The 21,509-nt window shown below is 49.9% G+C and overlaps 1 long non-coding RNA gene across 1 annotated transcript in view; it reads right to left on the bottom strand.

The window, feature by feature from the left end:
- Positions 1–16,627: 16,627 nt before the first annotated feature.
- The window catches only part of LOC111550433, a 14,059-nt gene continuing 9,177 nt past the window's right edge, over positions 16,628–21,509 (bottom strand). The window contains exons 2-3 of the long non-coding RNA XR_002734030.1: positions 21,379–21,445; positions 16,628–17,547 (exon numbers count right to left, since the gene is read on the bottom strand). This is a non-coding gene — a long non-coding RNA (uncharacterized LOC111550433). The remainder of the gene's footprint in view (positions 17,548–21,378; positions 21,446–21,509) is intronic.

The following is a 21,509-nucleotide window of genomic DNA, read 5'->3' as shown; positions in this document are numbered from 1 at the left end:
ATGTATCAGTAACGTACAGTTAGGTTTATTAACATGAAAAATGTAAAATGTTATTGAATGAAAATAGGTCACAAAAGAAAGGATGTACAGTATGATTTCATATTTGTAAAAAGTTGTATGTACCCGCATTGTATAAAAATTTTTTGGAAAGTTTCCAAGGCCCTCATCCCTGGTTTAAGAGATACCCTCGATTCCTTAAACTAAAGAATGTCAGCCATAGGGGACTTTAGTCACTGGTAGTCAAACACGTCACAAGCAATTCAGAAACCAGCCCCACTGCCTGCAGCATTCGAGTTCTCCAGAAGGCATCCCTGGCAGCCACATCGTTAGAGTAGAAAGCAGATGCCTTCTGCCTCAGTTTCTCCAGGATAGGGTCGGGAAAGCATGTGAAGGAGACCAGCTATTCTTTACGTCATAAACTGAGGGGAATTCAGGCTTCCACAGAGACAGGAGAGACCAAGATTAAGCCTGGCTCTTTCCTCCTAAAAAGAACAGAAAGAGACAAGGTCAAAAAAAAGAACAGAAAGAGACAAGGTCAAAACTGTAGGACACAGCTGTTTGGATTCATCAGTCCCAAGGCATTTATGAGCACTGTTATGTGCGACGCATTTTGCTAAGTGTAGAAAGGTCACAGAGCCAGAGTTCTTGTTCTTAGGGAGCTCATTCTAGGGGGAAACAAAAATAACCTTGATGTGACTGGCAAGAAGAGAGGGAGGTGACCCAGAAGGGGAAGAGGTGCCCTGCATGGGGAAATAGAGAAAGGCCTCACTGAGGAGGTAAAGCCTGAGCTGATCTTGAAGGATGCAGACAGGACAGGGGATTGACGTTAAAACAGGACAAGTGGCAAGGACAGAGGAAGAGGCTGCCCGCACTGTTTCTCTGGGTGTCTGGGCATCTAGGCATTCATTGTCTCTTACAACAGCACCTCCCTGCTTCCAGCTCGCAGAGTGGGGAAAATAGCCAACCAGAGCCCTCAATTTACATGGCTTCCGGCCAGTGCAGTTGGGCCAAAGCTGCAAAATGGAATTCCAATTTTCCATGTCTAATGCCCACTCCTGGCCTTGTAAATTGTGTCCAGGTGAGGGAGACACTGTATGGACAAGATCCAGAAGTCTCTGTAGCTGTAACCAAGAGAACTGGTGGGTGGAGGGCATTTCCCAGGGAAAAGGAGTGGGGTGGGATGCTGAGTGGACAGCCCCTAAACCTCCATGTAACCTCGAAGGGATGATTCCAACCAGAAACTGATGCCCATACAGCCCACGTGCCCTGTTATCTTTGAGACACAAGCTTCGGATTGAAGGACAGTAATTGTTACCCCAAATGTGTTAGGAAATAGTAATCTCCGAGATATAAGCTGTCCTGTGCACTTTGGGTTGGGGGCCCAAGCACATGGGTGTATGTACACACACATACACACACACATACGTGCATACACATGTGCACGCACCAGTCCACACACCCAGAGCAAGAGGAGGAACTCAACTCCTCCTGCAGTCTGCCTGCATCTGCAAAGGATCACCAACACAAACAATGCAGGGTGACTCATCACCTGTGACTAATAGGCCTGCGGGTCCTAAGGTCCTCACGGCAAAATTCGCATTATTGTCCTTTCAAACCTTCCGTGATGGGGGACTCCCTAACCTGGCCTCCACCTCCAACCCAGAGGAGCCTGGAGGGAGAGATCTCCTTCAGTTAGGAGGGGAGGGGAGAGCCTAGAGGAATTCACCAGATCTGTGCAATGGGGTGCTGGTGGGGGTGTTACTTCATGAGATGATTTACTGAAGATGTGCTTCAACACGGCACACTGCACTGGAAATTCAGAACAAGGGATAATTTCCCCGTAATCGATTTCATGGCATCTTTTCAGAAATCCGTGGATGGTGCAAAGTGAGATTGGAGTGTTGAGCATGAGGAATGTCTCAGGGGGACCAGAAATTGCCAGGCTGAAAGCCATTATCAGCTGGGCGCAGTGGCTCATGCCTGTAATACCAGCACTTTGTAATCCCAAAACCACTGCCCTGCCTGTGGTTTTGGTTAGCATGTCCACCAGCAGATGGGCCCGTCCAGGGTCCCGGTTGTAGAGTTGGGAAAGCATCTATTTATTCAACAAAGGAGGAACAGAAAGACCAATGTAACTGAGGATGAGAAGGAGGAATGGGAGACAGATTCAAATGATCCATGGAAGCCATCCTAGAGGTCTGCTATAGTTGGGATGTGATTTGTGCTCACCAAATCTTATGTTGAAATTTCATCCCCAGTGTGGTGTTGGGAGGTAGGGCCTATCGGGAGATGTCTGGGTCTTGAGGGTAGATCTCTCATGAATGGCTTGGTGCTGTTACCAAGGTAATAATTGAGTTCTTACTCTAGGGAGAGTAGATTGGTTCCTGCAAGAGTGGGCTATTATAAAACCAAGATGCCCCTTGGGCTTTGCCTTTTCAGGTATGTCCACCTCCCCTTTGACCTTCCACCATGTGTGATGCAGGACAAATGCCCTCACAAGGAGCTGAGCAGTTGCTAGCACCATGCTTCTCAAACTTCCCAGCCTGCAGAACCAAGAGCCAAATAAACCTCTTTTCTTTGTAAATTATCCAGCCTCAGATATTCCTTTATAGTAACACTAAGCAGTCTGGGAATGCTTAGGAGTGAGATCTCTGTGAGAAAGACTACTTTCTACCAGTCTTAGCAGGTTGGGATCAAAAGCTTTTCTAATTTGAATGAAAATTAGGAGAAAATATGAACTTCTAGCTTGTCAAGGGACATCCTGATTGCTCACATAATGCATCACATAGGATAGGCCAGGTTATGCTAAGTCACAAACAGCTTTAGAAAATCTTAGTGATTCAAAACAACAAAGGTTTCTTTTTTGCTCACAATGACATGTTCACCACAGATCTTCAGGTGCTCAGCCTGTCCTAGTCAGCCAGAGGGCCAAGCAGCTATTATTTGGCACTTGGACAATTGTCATGGAAAAGAGTATGCTGACTTTAAAAGTTTCCACCTGGAAGCAACACTCATCCTTTCTGCTCATGTGGCAAGTCACATGGCGCTGCCTAACTTCAAGTGGACAGGGAGTAACCCCTTCCAAGAGTCCAGAGGAGGGAGGGCTGGAGTATTTGTGAACAGCCCTAATAACTTGCATGCTCAACCAGAGGACACGGCATGCAGTTTCCTGGTACAGACTCTATTGGCCTCAGGAATTCCAAGAAGGGAGACAGCATCATGGCTAGATTCAGGGAAATGTTCCTGGAGGAGGTGAAGTCTGAGGTTAACTTTGAAGGACAGTTCAGCTTTAGACCTATTAGATAAGGAAGATGGACCAGAGGGAACAGCCTGAGACAGTAGATTTGGAAGGTGACCAGGTCTGGAAGCCATAGTAGTTCTGTACTTACATCTTCTCCCAACCCTGGTCTCTTTCAAGCTCCAGAACTCATGCTGGGGAGGGCAGAAGGAAATGACTGGGCTGAGGCCAAGCAGAGATGAAAGTTCTAGTGGTTGTTTTCAAGGGTTAACCTGATCAGGAGAGGATAGTTGGTGGAGAACCCTCAACATCCTTGGCCGCAGGCCCTTCACACCCATACTCATCTCCAGAGGAGTTCCAGTTCAGAGAGGCAGGCTCTAGCCAGACTGGCAGCTGTGCTCTCTGTCCCTCACTGACTCTTTCCTCCAGCAGAAGGGCCCCAGGGCCCCACTGTCAGGCTATCTCCAGAGCGAAATAAAAGCATTTTTATGAAAGAAAGAGACAGAGGGGGAAGTGAGTCCTAGGTTGCACTGCTGGTCACTCACCCAGAAAAAGCACCAACTGGGGGTCTTCATATAGTCCTGTGGACTGAGTACCAAAGAGAGAAGGAAAGACAGGACCTTGCTTGGGGATGTTCTGGTGTGGAGGAGATGTGGTCCTTCCTTTTGAGATATCCTCAGGAAATGCCTTCAGGGTATTCCTGGTCTTAAAGGGAAGATAGAACTTCTCTGTGTCCTGTTTCTCATCCTTCATAGCAATTAATTGAAATTGGCAACAGGAACCCAAGATGGTCTGGGAGCAGGTGTTGGGAGGACTTCACACTCCTCCCAGCTGGGGCCGCTCACAAGAGAAACCTTAGACTTGGCCTATGTAACTGCCAGGTTATTGCAAGGAATAAATGAGCCCTTTGATAAGAGAGTGCTAAACAACAAAAACAACATTAGGAACAGATCATTCAAAAGCCAGGGCCTGCAGATTGGATGGCTTGATGTCAAGGCTCTGAGGATGGTTAAGGACTAGACTCCTCACTTTCCCTATAAGTGACTGCCCAATACTGCCCTGGTGATGGGTAGTCTTCTGTGGGGCCAGCTCCTGGGGGATAAAACAGGAACCACAGGGCAAAGGTGAGGAAAAAAGAATGGAGTGGGATGGGTAGGAAGCACAGGAACTGGAATAGAATAGGGCAAAGTGCCTCCTGGGGTTGAGCATGGGAGAGGGCCCCACAGTTGGTTCTAGGGTGGGTAGGGGATGAATCACAGTTCTGGGATGAGGGGGTAGAAGCCTGGTATATTGACCATGGGGGAGGACTTGTGGCAGGAGATGGAAATTGCGGTGAGCTGTGTGAGTTTCAGATACACAGGGACAGCCAAAGGCAAGAGTGAAGACGGTCACAGCCTAGAGCAGAAGGCTGGCCTTCCCCAGGCTCGAATTCTGATGCCCTCACCCCTCTGCCTCCGAGTCAGGCTCACAAGCCCGGTGGGAACGTGTGGATACTTCTGAGGCACCAGAGGGGCTGGGTACTGCTGAGGAGGGGAAGGTGGGGCTGGGGAGCAGACAGGGGCTTAGAGCAGGAACAGAGATGGGCTCCAGGGACTGGGCAGTGAGTTCCGTAGTCTCTCTGTGGACCAATATCAGGGCCAGGTTTTCACCCTCCCAGGAGCAAAGAGCTGCTTGGATCTTCCTCGGAGCACTGCATATGCTAAGAGGAGGAATAGAATGGCGTCTGCCATCAAAACTGTCCCCCTTCATTCTCTCATTCAGTCAGCACTGGATGCACCTTGGGTGGAGGTGTTTGGGGTGCTCACCTAGGATCCAGTCAGGAGATGGGGTGGTCTTCACCCCTGCACAGACCGCTACGTGGCCAAAGATCAGGACTCTAGTGCTCAGACTTCAAAAGTGAGCACAAAGGCACATAATAATAATAATAATAATAGTAATAATAATCGTAATAATCATAATAATAGCAACACATTCTTATCTTGTGCTTGGCACTGCTCAAAGGACTTTACAGCTGGAATCGCTACCATAACCCTGCTATTGCCACCCACATTTTACAGATGGGGAACTGGGCACAGAGAGGTGAAGGAATTGCCCCAGGTCCCAGGGCAGGAAGGGGAGCAGTTGGATTCCAGTCCAGACAGCCCAGCTTGTGGGCCTGTGCTCCCACTGGACATGTACTGATCTGCTGGAGGGTTTCTGTTACAGCCAGCAAGTCCTTCACTCAGAAGATCCTGCCAAACTCAGGGCTGGGTGCTGTTGGGGCTCTGGGATCAGTGCCCTGGAGTCCTGAGCTTAGGAGTTGGGTGAGGCCTGCCAGGCAAAGGGATCCTGGGGGTCCGAGGCAGGCAGGTCAGCTGAGCAGGGCTTCAGGGTGCAGAGGGAGGGGCAAGACACGGGCCCAGGCAGGGAGTGGGGGCAAGAAAAGAGTAGGAGGGAAGAAAGGAGGGGGACTCTCCAGATAGCAGACGAGTGAGTTGGGAGAGCTGGGAGTGAGGGTTAAAATGACAGCAAATGCAGGCCTCATCTGGTCTATAAACAAATAAAATTGGAGCCACAGGGGGGCCCAAACAATGTCCTGGAGACAGAACAAGTTGCCACACTCCCTGAGTGAGGCTGGACGAGGGTGGGCTTGAGAGCTGCTCCTATTAGACGCCTCACTGGGCCACAGTGTCAGAGACTCAGAACATGTGGTAAGTTCCAAACTCATGGGCTGCCTGGAGTTGGGGACGCTGGAAACGGGAGAGAAGGACCTCCTCAAACTCGGGCAGGCTCTGACCTTCAGTGAGGACTCGGGAGTCTGCGAGGACTCTGTCCAGGAGGCACACAGGGAGCTTGGCCTAGAAGGCCAGAAATGGGGGCTCCAAGTCTGGCCCTGCTCCTGCCCGTGAGGGACCTTGGGTGGTTCACAGCCTGTCTAAGCCTCATTGGTAGCATGCGCACATGGACTATAACTATTGCTATTATCAGAATTATTCTCATCAGTGGAGAGCCTTCCGGGGAGCCCTGCTCAGGCATCTGGGCTCCTCCTGGCTTCTGTGGGCAGGACCACCCCTGACACCCCTGCCTACAGCAGGTCTTCTCAGCCTTGGCACTGGTGACATTTTGGGCTAGAGGCTTCTTTGTTTTGGGGGCTGTCCTGTACATTTCAGGAAGCAGAATCCCCAGCTTCTACCCATTAGATGCCAGTAGCACCCTATCATGACAACCAAAATCCTCTCAAGACTTTGCCAAAGGTGCCCCTTGTTGAGAGCCATGGGTCTAAAGGGAAGATAGGTGAAGATGAGCCACAGGACAGATGAGCCAAGGGGCTGCACTGGCAGATCCTGGGGTGGGTCCCTTCATCTCTCTCAGGTCCTGTTTCCTGCTTCTTATCATGGGAAACAGAACTCTGAGCCTCCAAGACAGAAGGAGAGCTGCTGTTTGGAACCTGGGAGCTGTTTTAAGTCAGATTGGGTGGGCTGGGGAAAAACTGACTATCCCATCAGGAGAGCACTAGGAGGGAGGCGTGTGGTCAGGGACACCTGCGTGCTTTGCCCCCACGTGTAGCTCCACCTCATCCCTGGTGCTCCTCTCATCTTCATTTCAGTTCAGATCCTTGTAGTTTTCCTCTGTACTATGCTGTTTCATAATGACGTGCCTTTGTACATTCTATTTCCTCTGCCTAGAGAAATTTACATGCCTTGTCAATCTGTTGATCTCTTACTCATTCTTCAAAATCCAACCTAGGAACCATCTCCTCTGTGAAACCATCCCTCACCTCCCTGATTGAGTGAATTTTTCCCTTCATGGACCTTGTCTCTTGCCCTTCTCTCTAGAACGCCTTGCCTCAAGCAATCCTCCCGCCTCAGCATCTCAAAGTGCTGGGATTACAGGCATGAGCCATCATGCCCAGCCCTGCCCTTCTCTCAGTAAGGTTTTATTGCCTGTCTATTCTACTAGACTCAGAATTCCTGGAGGGAAGTTCCTTGAGTTCAATGACACTCAGCACAGAGCCAGGCCTGCCGATCGGCCCAATCAATATTTGTCGAGTTGAACACAATTCAGAGGCAGAAGGAGATTCAGCCCATTAGGAAGGCCAACGCCTCTGCCAAGGTAGGCTCTGAATGCCCTTTCTCACCACAGGAACTTGTAGGACACCCCAATATAAACTAACGTAGGAACCACAACAAGCTGTTCATGGGGCACCAGCTGGTCCCAAAAGTGAAATTCTAGAACCTTAAAATTGCAAAGTGGCTCTGAGAGCCAACCTTCTTTACAGGCAAGGAATCTGAGGCCCAAAGAAGTGACAGGCTCTGTTCTAGCACACCCAGGTAGTTAGTGACTCAATTGGAGCAAGAACGTAGGTCCCTGCAATCCCAGCTTGGGGCTTAGGCTGCCTCAGAAAGCAAGCTGAGCCGGGAGTGGTGGCTCATGCATGTAATCCCAGCACTTTGGGAGGCTGAGTTGGGTGGATCACCTGAGGTCAGGAATTTGAGATCAGCCTGGCCAACATAGCGAAACCCCATCTCTACTAAAAATACAAAAATTAGCTGGGCGTGGTGGCAGGCACCTGTAATCCCAGCTACTTGGGAGGCTGAGGCAGGAGAATCTCTGGAACCCAGGAGGCGGAGGTTGCAGTGAGCCAAGATCACGCCATTACACTCCAGCCTGGGCGACAAGAGCAAAATTCTGTCTCAAAAAAACAAAAAACAAACAAAAAAACCCTGACCCCTCCAAGGTGTAGCCCTGACTCTGAAGAGCTACGAGGTAGGAATCAGCCTCACACATCTGCACAGTGGGAACAGCAGCACCTGCTTTGAAGGAGTCGGTAAATGTCACGAGGCACAATGACAGCACACAGTAGGTCTTCATTAAGGTGAGGGACCCCCACCATCCCCACTTCCTGCTCCTCCTGGGAAGGTGCCAGCACTGAGGGCCGTTGTACAGTTCAGAATCAGGAAGTTTGTCACAGGCGAGGAGCCAGGGTTTACAACAGGAACTGCTGTTTCCTGAGAACTCAGTGTTCCCAGAGGCCAGTCCTCCCCTCCTCTCTCTGCTCAGAGCCCATCCGCCCCCACTCCATCCCCACACAGAGTCACCCATTACTGTATGTTCAATGTGTGCTTTCAAATTTGCAGCCCCAGCTGCAACCTCCCTCCCGAGGACCCGGCCCACATTCCCCCCGGCCAGCTGGACTTTGGCCTTGGCTACCACATCCTCACCCTGAAGACGGAAGGCCTGAAACCAGGCTCTGGTCTGCTATGGGACACATGGGCGGTTTGTCAGGAGCTGCTTCTAGCCCTTCCCTGCTACCCTGGGATCACTAGACTTGTCTATAGAACATGAAAGGATTGGATCTGAGTCTAAGGGTTTTGTTAGCTCATGGGGCACAAGACATAGCTGTCTCTCTGTGCTCCTCCTCCCCATAATCTGCCCTCTGACCTCCAGCTTCTTGTCTTTCTTGGACTTGTCACCCTTACAAAATTAAATGCTTTTAGGGTCAGTGACCACATGCCAGGGAAGTGGGTCTTTCAACTGCAAACTCCCAAGGGCCAAAGACACAACCTTTTTATCTCCAAAGGCTCAAGGGTACCACCCACTCTCCTGTTTCTTTCTTTCTTTCTCTTCTTTTAAAATTTCTTTTCTTTTTTCAGTAGCTGCCACTGTCCACTCCAGGAGTCATGGTAAGATGCAGATGGCTTTAGATGCATATTCCATCAGAAGACCCAGAAGTACTCAAATCTTTCCTAACCTCTCAATCCTTCACAGAAAAACGTAAAACAAAGTAATAGGATACCCTGTTGCCAGCTGGGGCTTTGACCCCACTGCCCCAACCTAGGAAGCAATGCTGGGGCCACATTTCTCCTCAGCCTGTCAGGCCCCATAGCTTTGCACCAAAGAACCTCTTTCTCCTGCGGCCACACCTGAGTCTTAGGTGAGCAAAGGCTAGCACCAAGAAGCAGCAGGTGCCTCAATGTGTGGGCCTTTGTGGTCCAGGTGGCCTGCCAGGGAACAGACTCAGGATCACACTGTCTGAATGGGAGTGGACTTGCAGCAAGCAAAGAAGAAGGTGCAAGAAAGAGATGTCTTGGGCTACTTGGAAACAGGTGGAAGAACATCGACAGAGAAACACATACTGTAAGGGAGAGCAGCCCCTGGGCTTTCGCTCCCTGCACTCTGCAAAGTGGATGAGGGCTGGGGAACCAGCCCCAGGCTCAGCAGTGCCCTGGCAGAGCTGGAAAGGGGCCATGCCCATGTACACTAGGGTTTTTTTTTTTTATTTTATTATTTAATTTAATGAATTAATTTATTTATTTTTTTGAGACGGAGTCTCGCTCTGTCGCCCAGCTTGGAGTGCAGTGGCCAGATCTCAGCTCACTGCAAGCTCCACCACCCGGGTTTACGCCATTCTCCTGCCTCAGCCTCCTCCTGCCTCAGCCTCCTCCTGCCTCAGCCTCCCGAGTAGCTGGGACTACAGGTGCCCGCCACCTCGCCCAGCTAGTTTTTTGTATTTTTTAGTAGAGACAGGGTTTCACCGTGTTAGCCAGGATGGTCTCGATCTCCTGACCTCGTGATCCACCCGTCTCGGCCTCCCAAAGTGCTGGGATTACAGGCTTGAGCCACCGCGCCCGGCCCACTGGGGTTTTTAAACAGGCACAGTGACCCCACCCACTAGTGCAGTGACCCAGTTGATGTCTGAGTTGGCCCAGGAAGACAGTGAGAAGGTACAGAGAGACATTTTTTTCCTGCAGAAGGCCACAGCAGTACTCCCTGCCCCAATGGGCCTGGCTTGCTTCCATGCGGTGACTTTGAAGGCTGTTCTCCTTTACCAGGTTCCCCCAAATCTTGATGGAGAATCAGGTAGCAGACAACATATGTCACAGATGCAGGAGGTTGGGAGGGTTCTGCAGACCCCACCTTCTTTCCTTAGATGCCTGGTGACCTCTGAATCCTGGCATTGTGTCCTAATTGGTGATGCCCCCTTCCCACACCTCAGAGTATTCCTGATTCCCACAAATTCCTCAAAAAAAGGACTCACATAAAACGAATTTGCAAGCAGTTGACATAGTGAAAAAGTATGGGCTCTGGACTCAGATCTGAGTTGCAGTTTCCACTTTCCTGATACCTAGCAGTGAGACCCTGGACAGGTTCCTAGCTCCCACAGCCTACGTTTGCTCATCGCAGGGGATGGGGATGTTATCTTCCTGGTGGTTGTAAGAATCACTGTGGAGACAACCTGTAGAGTGTCCAGGTTGCTCTGTGAGATGCTCCGTAAGTGGTTATGAGCAGTTACTTCAGATTTAAAAAGGAACTCAGATAGTAGTAATAAAAACCAGCACGGGGAAAGTACACATTTTATGCCAGACACTAAGCTAAGGACTTAAATCTAATCTTATTTAACACTCAGAATAGCTCTATGGGGTAGATACTATCTATTATGAACTGAGTGTTTCTGTTCCTGAAAATTCATGTTGAAGCCCTAACCCCCAATGTGATGGTATGGGAGGTGGGGCCTCAGGAGGTGATTGGGTCATGAAGGTGGAATCCTCATGAACGGGATTAGTGCCCTTATAAATGGAGGCCAGAGGTCTAGCTAGTTCTTTTTCCACTGTGTGAAGACACAGAGAAGTTGGCAGTCTGCAACCTGGAAAAGGCCCTCACCAGAACCTGCCCATGCATGAAACACCCTGATCTCAAACTTCTAGCCTCCCGAACTGCGAAAAGTAAATGCTTGTTGTATAAACCATCCAGCCGATGGTACTCTGTTATGGCAACCTGAAATACTATTTCCATTTTACAAAAGGAATTTGGGACACAGAGAAGTAAGGAACTGGTTCAAGAGCAGAACCAAGACTTGAACCCAGAGATACTGATTCCACAGTGGCCATTTTAGGAAGAGGTAGCAAGAAGGGGCAGAAATGAAGTTGGAGAACTAATCAAACATGGCCCAGAAGTTTGTCTGTTCTTAAGAATGGGATCCCCACTGAAACATTTGGTACAGATCTCATTTGGGAGGAAGCTCCAGGCAGGTAGACCACCCCATCCCCCGTGTTTGCAGACCTTGCTCTCTGAGCCATCCCAGGTGGGTTTTGGGTGGAGGGAGTAGTCTCTCCTGTCTTTTGGGGTCTCTGTTGAAAGAGATCATTAACCTCTCACCCAACTCTGATATATCCCAGGCAGCTCAGACCCAGCTAGTGTGGGAGGGGGTGGGGGCAGAGCCTGGCATCCCTCAGAATGTGGAGGGAAGGGTCTTCAGTAGCACACATGCTGGGAGTTTGAACCAGCAGCTGTGATGGCAGCACTGCTGACTTGCAAAAGACATCTGTTGGCATGCAGGCGTTGTGAAGGAAAGCTTGTAATTGCAGCTATAAATCAAATGCGGACAGAAGAAAAACTGTCAACCTCCTTGGAGTTATTTTGTAGAGGAGAGTAGAAAAATGCAGCTGTGATGTGATAGCTGGGCTGGCTGGATGTTGGCAGAGGAAGGACTCCTGGGGCCATGGTGAAGGAGGGGGTCCCCTACCTCAGAAAGCATTGCTGTGCCCTTCACTTTCAGAATGACAAAACAGCCGGACTCCCAGAGGAAGAGGCCTCTTCACTATGGGGGCTGTCCTGGGAACAGCTGTGAACTAAGCCCAGTTTATCTTTAGCATCCTTGTTCTCTTTCTGGATTTGAGTTCTGGCTCTGCCACTTATAGCTCTGTGCCCTTTGGCAAGTCACTTAAAGAAAATAACTCTATGTATTGAGTTCCCGCTATCTGTTAGCTCCTGGGGTTGGTCTTCTCAGCTGGAGTTTACCTTCTCCCTCACTAACAGAGACTGATTTTATTCGGGCTTCCACCTTCTCCCAGCCAGCCTCGGGCTTTAGCCCAGCTGGGGCCATCTCTAGCCCCTTAAGGTGGATCCCAATTGGTTCGAGCCAGTGAGAACCGTTCCACTTTTCTTACCTGTGACTGACTTAGGCGTAGGCTTGTGACCCAATCCTGGCCAGTGAGATTCAAGTGGAAGTCTGTGAGGGGTACTTTGGGAAGGTTTCTCATTTTATTCTCCTGAGATGCCCTGGATATTGTGCATGGAACCACTATAGGCATCCCGCTGCCAGCCTGAAGCTCACAGCAGCACTGAGGATAGCACCTGGGTCCTTGATGCCACTGAGCTTGCTCCTTTTCTGGAGCAAGGCTACCTGCGGTTTCTTGTTATAGGAGATAATACATTTCTTATTGGTTAAGCCCCTTTGAGTTGGGTTTTCTGTTGATGGCAGTTAAAAACATCGCTATTGCTTCTTGCCTCACTGAAAAAGGGGCAAGAAAAGCATGTTCTCCCTCCCACATTAGAGGATCCCATAGCTGGGTGGCTTGGTCTCTGAGGTGTCATTCCCTTATAGCTTTCACATAGCAAGCCGTCCCTGCCACCACTCAGGGTGCAAACACATCCCTTTGATGGCAAGATGGGTGGGCTCCTGTAACAGCCATTTTGCCCTCCCAGCACGCAGTCTGTTTTGCTGGATAAGGCCCATTGTGGCAGGTCTGTTCTCTCAGGCAGATGAAATGATCTGAGGAAGTGTTTGTCTGATAAATGTCTCTCTCTGCTTGTTTTATGAGTTACCGGGTATGATGAGATATGTTACATGCAAGCTTGTGTTGGACAACATCGATGAATTATTAAGTATCCACTATCTAGTTTTGCCTTGGAATGTCTTGTGCTCCCTGAATATAAGATGAGGACTGCAAACTCCACTGATCCCTGCCGGATATCTCTGACTTACTCATAATGAATGATGGGGACACTGCCCCATCTGGGACTCTCCCAGCTCAGCTTTTGCCTGAGGGAGGAGCTGATTAATATGGGACTGATTAATATGGGATATTTTCTGGTGTCAAAAAGAGGAAGATTAAAGGTCTATACCTTCTCCCTCTCCCCTCCACCCACTTCCAAGCCAGACAGCTGAGACCACTGAGATGCTTGTCCCATGTCCACCTCTGAGATGCTGAGTGGGAGGAATGCAGCTGTGGTCAGAAAAAGTCCATTTCTGCCCAAGAGGACTCACAGCTTGCATCCCTTATTTGATGAACGCATCCTAAACAAGTAGGCTTCTGTTAAAATCCTGGAGGTCAAAGAATTCAAGTCAAACAGCTCCCAGAGAGGATAAGGAAGACTGAAAATGGACTGTCCCCACTGCTGTCCACAATTAATTCCTTCTAGGGAGCTCTATAAGTCCTAGGCTGAATATGGGAGTTGTGGATGCCCTGGGGAAGTCAGGGCTGCAGGAGCTCCGAGTCCAGCTAAGCCCCAGTGGGGTAAGAAAAATCTGCTCACTTCAGGGCCAGCCTCATCAGCTTGCAGACAGAAGTGGACCTCAGCCAGGAGAAGTCAGGGAGCTCCTTTGGACTTCACACGACCAGTCCTGTCGTCCTCATGAGGGCTTCATGTTGCTTAAGAAAATAGATCTTGTTTTCCTGCAGGCAGTAGGTTCTTTCCCTGCTACCTTCAGCTAGAAGAAAACTCAGACCAGCAACTCAGACAGCAGCCTCTGGAATCTGCCTAGGTTCAAATCCTGGCTGCACCATGACTATCTTCGTGTCCCTGGACTTTATGTGGCCACTCTGCAACTCGGCTTCTTGTCTGTGCAATGTGGAGATCACAGCATCCCTCATGGAGTGGCCAGGAGGGTGAAAGAAGGTGGCACAGAAGCCCATTCGGATCTGGCGCATAGTTGTGAGCTCCCATGCAGGTCTCACAAAGGGCGGCTGTCTCCCAGGACTTGGTGACCTAGTTGTTTTGAGGTTTATCTGCCCCCACTCCATCTGTGAAACACACCTGCATGCCTTGTGCTCGGAGCCCATTCCTGACTCTCATTCCGCCCTCATATGGGCTTTGTGAGAGGGTGGTCCTGTGTTAATGTTTCCATTTGAGCCATTTCCAGAGGTTAAGAAGGTTTGGGAGCAGCTGAGCCTGTGTCCCCATAGCAACCCTGTGAAAGGGGGATGGGTATGTCTTTAGAACCCCCCATGTGGTCCTGCCTGCGGTCCCCATGAGAATAGAGAACAGGCAGCACCTCCCAGTCTGCAAAACTAAGGTGTGGAGGGCCAGGGGCTGAGCAGGGAGGGGCTGACAGGGAGGATGGGCTGGTGGACAGTCCTGGGGCACCGGAGTAAGGGCTGCAGCCGCAGACAGGGAGAGGAAGGACTGGGGCAGGCAGCTCACAGCCTCACCTGTCTCATCCAGTAGAGAGGAAACTCACATGCCTGTGAACCTAAGGCAAGAATACCGAGCAACAGATGTCACAAATGATGTCTCCCCAGGACTCTGGAGAAGAAGCGAGGGGTGAGGGATATTAGGACAGCTCCCCAAGCTTTTATTCTTCTCAGAGCTGGGCCCTGGGTGCTCGGACCCATGTTGAGATGGAGTCTGGAGCTGGGGGAAGCACCCATCATACCCAGAAGGTCACGCTCTTGGTCTATCCTTTATCATGAGAGAACCCAGGAGCGAAGGGCACAGGAGACCTGGATATCTCTTCTCTGATGGAGCTTCAGCAGTTCAAAGGTGCTGCCTGCCCCCGTCTACCACCGGTCTGTCCCAACAGCCTCCCTGTCCCCAAGCTAGAATAAGCTGTTTCGTTTGAAAAGTCTGCCTCTGGACTGGCTCTTTTTAGTCTAAAACAACACGACCATATCTGAAATAAATAAATAAATAAAATAAAAGCCTGGGGAAAACAAATCAGCTGCAGTCCTACCAACCATTGTCATTGTTCCCTTTTTCTCCCAATCTTGGTCCAGGTGCTGGCCTGCCTTCACCATGCTGTTCTATGTCTTATTTGTGAACTTCGTGTCAGGAGCCTGGGTCACCCATCTGAAGATACGTTACCTCGGCTCCACACCCCTCCCAGGTGTGCGAACACCCCTGTCTCTCCACCTTCGTCACCCTGCTCTGGACCTGGGAGGCTGGCCTGTCTTGAATGTACCCACTCACACCCCTGCCCTCTGGCCTTGGTGGGGTTTGGCCAGAGGGGAGCCCCAGCCAGAGACAATAAGGAGGAGGGAAGGAGGTTTGGGGATTCACTGTATCTGCTCGCTAGGGCTGCCATAACAGCATACCACAGGCTCAGGGGCTTAAACAACAGAAATGGATTCCTTTTGGTTCTGCCTTCTCCCTGTGTCCTCACACAGTCTCTCCTCTCTGTGTGTGTGACGCCGGTGTCTCTTAGTATGTCAGGATTACCTCTCCTTCCAATGACACCAGTCAGATTGGATGAGGGTCTCAAATTTTAACTTAATCATTTCTGTCTAAGCTCATTTTCAAACATGGTCACATTGTAAATTACTGGGGGCTACAGCTTCCACAAATGGGTTTTGGGGGAACAATTCAGCATAACATCACCTCCCTCCTTCCTCTTTGTATGGTCTACGAGGGCCAGTCATGTCCCATGACAGAAGGTCACAGCTTTGTCAGGCAGAGTCCCAGCTCCCTTGCCCCCACTGCTTTCTCTCTTTCCCCACCTGCCCCCAGCTAGGTGGAATTAACGGTGCTGAGCTTTACCGCCTCTGAGGACTACACGACCACCGCATCTGGTTTCCCCCAAGCCCGCCCACACCGTTGGAAAATGGTCCCTCTGTAACTCTGCTCACTCATCCACTCTGAGTGGTGCTGTCTCCTGCTGGCCCTGCCTGACACCTGGGTATGTTAGCCCTCCAGGCTGCTCTGAGGATTTCCATCAGGCGGGGCTGGGGGCCACCCCCAGTTCAGCTCTCCCTCGCTAGGGGATTCTGCCCTGGTCGCTTACTAAAGGCATGAGGATCAAGAGGGGGACGACCTTATGTGATAATAGAGCAAATGGCTAAAACACAACGTCCCGCACCTCCAAGACTCTGGCGTGAGGACTCCTCTGTGCACGCTCCTTCACAGACACCCGCTCGATGCCTGGATGTCCTACTGGGCAGCTCCTGTCTCCTCCAGCAGCCAGCCCCAACTCTCTCAAATTCCTACTATTTCTTTTAATTTAGTAGCCATCCCCACACCGCCCCCTTCACATTTTGTGTTTCCTTTTATCCTGTCAGGGCCATTCCCTAGGGGCTTCACATTTCACACCAAAGAGGCCTCCTGGTACTGGGCCAAACAGATGCTCTCTATGGCAGACTCCACACCATCTTGTAAACCAACGATTCTCCTCCTTCAGCATTACGGCCTCTTTTTAGCTCATATTCTACCATGACCCTCTTTCCATGTGTTGTGTAGTCTATGACATTTGGAAGAGGTAACCTGCCTTTGTTTATCTGATCAGGCACCCTGTTGTTGGATATCTATGGCATTTATACTTTGTTAAACACATTTTTAGATCCAATTCCTCCTTTCTTCATTTCCCAGTTCTCAGGCATTGTGTATGGTTAAAATTAGGAGATGCTCAAAGTATGATTTCACAAATCACATGGTTTATTGCCCTACAAAGATGATATTTGTCTTAGGTTCACAATGCTTAAGGAGGGGGAGAGCAACATGAACAAATCTCACAGGGAATGCTCTGGGTAGACAGGGTGTATTAGTCACAGAGTGAGTGAGTTCCAAAGTTACCAAAGTCTACTTGCTCAATTAAGATGGAAGCAGGCCTCAGTGGAGAGCGAAGGCTCATTAAAGTGTGGCGTGTCTCCCAAGAGCAGCTCTTGGGAGAGAAGCCGTCCAACACAACGGAGATTCACAAAGACACATACCGTCCGTCAATGCTAGAGGGCGGCGCCAGTGTTGGCAGGCGAGGCTTCCAAGTTCAAAGGCTAGCAGGGTGGGGCCCTGTCTAAGAGAGGCTGACAGAGTGTAGCTTGCCACAGCCCAAGCTCTCAAAGTGTCTGTCAAACCCTTAGGTTTTCACGTAGTTTGAAGTTCAGTGGTTGAGGTTGGTAGCTTATGCATACGATCTGATAAGGTGTGATGTCACATTCTTGATGGGGGAAGGATTACACTCCAAGTTCTTGTCATAGAAAAACATGTCACTCACGTAGCAAGCTATGTTTGCGTTTGGAATCATTTCCAAGCTCCATAATGTCAGGAGTGCTGCAGTGGTCTGTGTATGTGGTTTCAGTTACCTTCCACATAGAAAGCTTTGACTTCCCCTGAGTTATTTGAGCAGATGGTTATAGGTGGTTCTTGCTCAGGACCGTTGTTCAGAGGGACTCATGGAGACCAGAGATGCTCTCTTAAGACCTTGGAGCTCATCTGAAAGGGAACACCTCATGGGCCTGCTGAACGTGAAGTCCGTGCTGAAGGAACCACGACAGGAGGAGCTGCGTCACCAAACATTCTGATAGCTGCTCCTTGCTTTCCAGGCATTTCTGTGTAACATCCTATAACACGTGTAACAAGAAAATGAGCAATGAGAAGCCTTGTTGTGTTGAGCCTGACAAAGACCGAATTCCCCAAAGTCTGGCACAAACACCAGTCACGTGGCATTCTCTCAAAAAAAAGTGTTGAGTGGTCAAGGAAGTTTGGAAAACACTTTACCCACCATTAATGCATTTAGTGAAGTCTCAGAATCATGCATAAACTTTTTTTTGAGACAGAGTCTCACTCTGTCACCCAGGCTGGAGTACAATGGTGTGATCTCAGCTCACTGCAACCTCTGCCTCCGGTTCAACCAATTCTCCCACCTCAGCCTCCTGAGTAGCTGGGACTACAGGCATGCGCCACCACACTCAGCTAATTTTTGTTTTTGTTTTGGTTTTTGAGACAGAGTCTCGTTCTGTTGCCTAGGCTGGAGTATAGTGGTGCAATCTCGGCTCACTGCAACATCTGCCTCTTGGGTTCAAGCGATTCTCCTGCCTCAGCCTTCTGAGTGGCTGGGATTACAAGTGTGCACTACTATGCCCAGCTAATTTTTGTATTTTTAGTACAGACAGGGTTTCACTACTTTTTCCAGTCTGGTCTTGAACTCCTGACCTCATGAGATTCGCCTGCCTTAGCCTCCCAAAGTGCTGGGATGATAGGCATGAGCCACTGAGCCCGGCCAATTTTTGTATTTTTAATAGAGATGGGGTTTTGCCATGTTGGTGAAGCTGGTCTCGAACTCCTGGCCTCAAGTGATCTGCCTGTTTTGGCCTCCCAAAGTTAAATATATTCATTTTAAAAATCCAATATTTCCCAAACTTATTAGACTTTTTAATGTATATAAAACACCAATTAACATCTCACAAAGCTCAAGATTCATGGAATAGACTTTAGGAAACATTGCCCTAAGACCCTAGAAGGCTCTTCTGAATAAAAAGAGAAAAATATGATTATCAAAGATGGTCCTTGCTTTATAATAATCCTTTGAAAATTGTTGCTATAGATATGAGAGTTAACTAGAGTGTTGGATTAATGAGGCCACCCTCATCCTTCAGTTGGGCTAATCAGTGGTAGCCCTGCAGTATAGAGTAACACAGGAGAAAATACTAGTTAGGTCAAGGAAGGCTTAAAGTCTTGAGCAACAGGTTGCATTTTTACTGCTACACAAATAAAGAAGACGTTGGGAATATTTGGGACCTACTGTGACTCTTTTGAGGGAAAATCAATCAAGTGATATACGCACCTCAGCCTCCCAAAGTGCTGGGATTACAGGGTGAGCCACTGCATCTGGCTCCAATTTTCTTTTATTCTTTTTTTTTTGAGGGGGGGTGGTGGGGGGTCTTGCTCTGTCACCCAGAGTGGAGTGCAGTGGCGTGATCCCGGCTCACCGCAAGCTCTGCCTCCTGGGTTCACGCCATTCTCCTGCCTCAGCCTCCCGTGTAGCTGGGACTACAGGCACCCGCCACCATGCCCGGCTAATTTTTTGTATTTTAAGTAGAGACGGGGTTTCACTGTGTTAGCCAGGGTGGACTCAATCTCCTGACCTCGTGATCCGCCCACCTCAGCCTCCCAAAGTGCTGGGATTACAGGCATGAGCCACTGTGCCTGGCCTGGTTCCAATTTTCTTCAGAATGAAGGTGTGTGAAGCAGATTGTCCCAACTCTGTGCCATTTTAGTGTCTGCATTGCTTAAGATGGTTTTCCCAGGTGCGAAACAGGACACAGCAGGGTCACAAGCGCTGCAACCTACCTCCTTCCCTACCCTCCTACTCCCACCCTCATCCCTAGTTCCAGCCTTTCCCAGAGGTCAGGACCCTGCGGAGAGAGGCTGGTGAGGGTATTCAAGCTGTAGCTCCTGGAGGCAGAGGCTCAGGAACCACTAACTTCCCATCAACCCTGGAGCTGCAGCAGGGAGGTATTGACTGCTCGCTAACAAGGGACTCACCTTAGAGAGATGGAGAGAAAAGGGAGGGGAGTAGGTGAGATACGAGGTCTGAAACAAAAAGGTCAAGAACTGGAGGTGTGTGGCTGGCCTGGGTACCCTGTTCATGCATTTCCAGGAGAGACCAACCTGAGGCAAGCACAGAACTTTCCCCAGCTTCCCACTGCAGCAATCCCTCAGTCACGGATGGAAAGGCTGCCTGGCAGTGGGTGCTCAAGGATAGGCTTTTGAGTCACCTAGTAGGACTCCTTGCCCATGGGGCTGACCTTGTGCACACGGGGTTCCTTGTGAAGATGTTCGTTTGGCTGCAGGGAGTCGCATGGATGTGCAGGTGTCTCCGGTTCACAGCTGCAGAGTGAGAGGCAGGGGACAGCAGCAGCCCCAAAGAGGAAGGTTGCAAAGAAATCAGAGGAGGCTCACAGCCAACAGGGGCTATGCAGAGAGATAATGCAGCTTTTGGAGAGGGGCAGGGAGAGGGCACAATACTCTCAAGCCCGGTGGCATTATTCGAAGGACCTCATAAGAATAACAATAAAAACAATAATAAGAACCATGACAATGATAATGAGAACAATAACAAAATAATCATAATAGCTTCTGCCTCATTCATTTACTCAAGTAATATTTGTGGAGTCCCTACTGGGTGCCAGGCACATGCTGGGCACCCAGCATACAGGGAGGCAAGGTCCCTACCCTCCTGGCACTTACAGTCCAATGTGGAATCCGGTGAGCTTGCAAGGATTATACATAGTCATGCACCATAATGGTGGTGACATTTATGAGACAGCCTTTCTGAGAGGACTGTGCTCTTCACCCGCACTGCCTCACTGAATCCCCACAACGAATCTCTGTGGCTAGTGCTTTTACAATTCTGTTTTGTAGTGGAAGAAGTGGAGGCTCAGAGAGATGAAACCCCTTTCCTTCAGACATAAAGCCAGTATGTGACAGTGTGGACACATATGGCCCGGAGTTACCAGCCCCCTTTCGGCAGCTCTTGGAGGGGAGGCTAAGTTCTCACACAAAGGTGAGGAGAGCAGAACATGCCTGTGGAGATCGGCAGGTAATGGGACAGGTAGTGCCAGGCATCAAGCGGCCACACACAGAAGCCATGCCCAGGCTCCAGGAGTCTGGGGGTGAGGCTGAGGCCATGGGGATGAATTGTGCCCAGGATGCTTTCGGCCTCCTTCTCTCACCTCCCCTTGGTGCTCAGGACCTGTTCTCTGTACCTCCACCCAATCTCCAGTAGATCCCCCCTGAGCTGTGGACTGACACGAGGGTTTTCCTGCCAGCGGAATTTGCATTCCACAGGAGATGCCTGAAGATCTTGTACACTGGTAAGCCAGAGAATGTTGGGTGTGACTGAAGTCTGGAAGTAGGAACCCGCTGGGCATTTGGGGTGGGGGGAGGGCAACCTGGTGGGGCAGGGTCCATGTGCACTGGGTAGAGAGAGGAAGATTGAAGGAAGATTGGGTATAACATTAAGTGCCAGCATGAAGCCCTTGACTTTATCCTTTTGCCAGCGGAGCCATGGATGGCGTAGGCTGGACGCCCTGACAGCAGATCGCTGGTACAATCCAGCTGGAGGCCTTGGGCCTCTAGGCCGGGCATGGCGTGGGAGAGTTAGGTTGGTTTCGGAGGGCTCTGGGCTGCCTGTAGGTGAATCCAAGGGCCTTCCCCTTGGAGGGGCCCACTTGCTCCCAAAGCCTGGCCCACTTCCCCAAGCTGCCCCCTTGTCAGCTCTGTGTAGCCACCAGGCTTCCCTGCAGGGATTTGCTTTTCGCAAATAACAGAAAAGGGAGAAAAAAATCTCAAGCTCCCAGGACAGCGATAACTGGTTGTATCTGAAATTCAAGGGATTGACTAATAGCCCTCTAAGGATCAGGGTGACGTCAACACCTTGAATTACTCACCTGGTGTAAAATGGCCCCAGTCTCTCCAGCCCAGCAGCTACTCATCATTGCTGCACAGTGGGATCATCTGAGGAACAAAAATACATAGATAGATAGATAGATAGATAGATAGATAGATAGATAGATAGATA

The sequence above is a fragment of the Piliocolobus tephrosceles genome, chromosome 15 (genome assembly GCF_002776525.5).
Source record: "Piliocolobus tephrosceles isolate RC106 chromosome 15, ASM277652v3, whole genome shotgun sequence".
Lineage (NCBI taxonomy): Eukaryota > Metazoa > Chordata > Mammalia > Primates > Cercopithecidae > Piliocolobus > Piliocolobus tephrosceles.
Note: the sequence above shows the minus strand (reverse complement) of the source record. Positions and strands in the feature narration are given on the sequence as shown.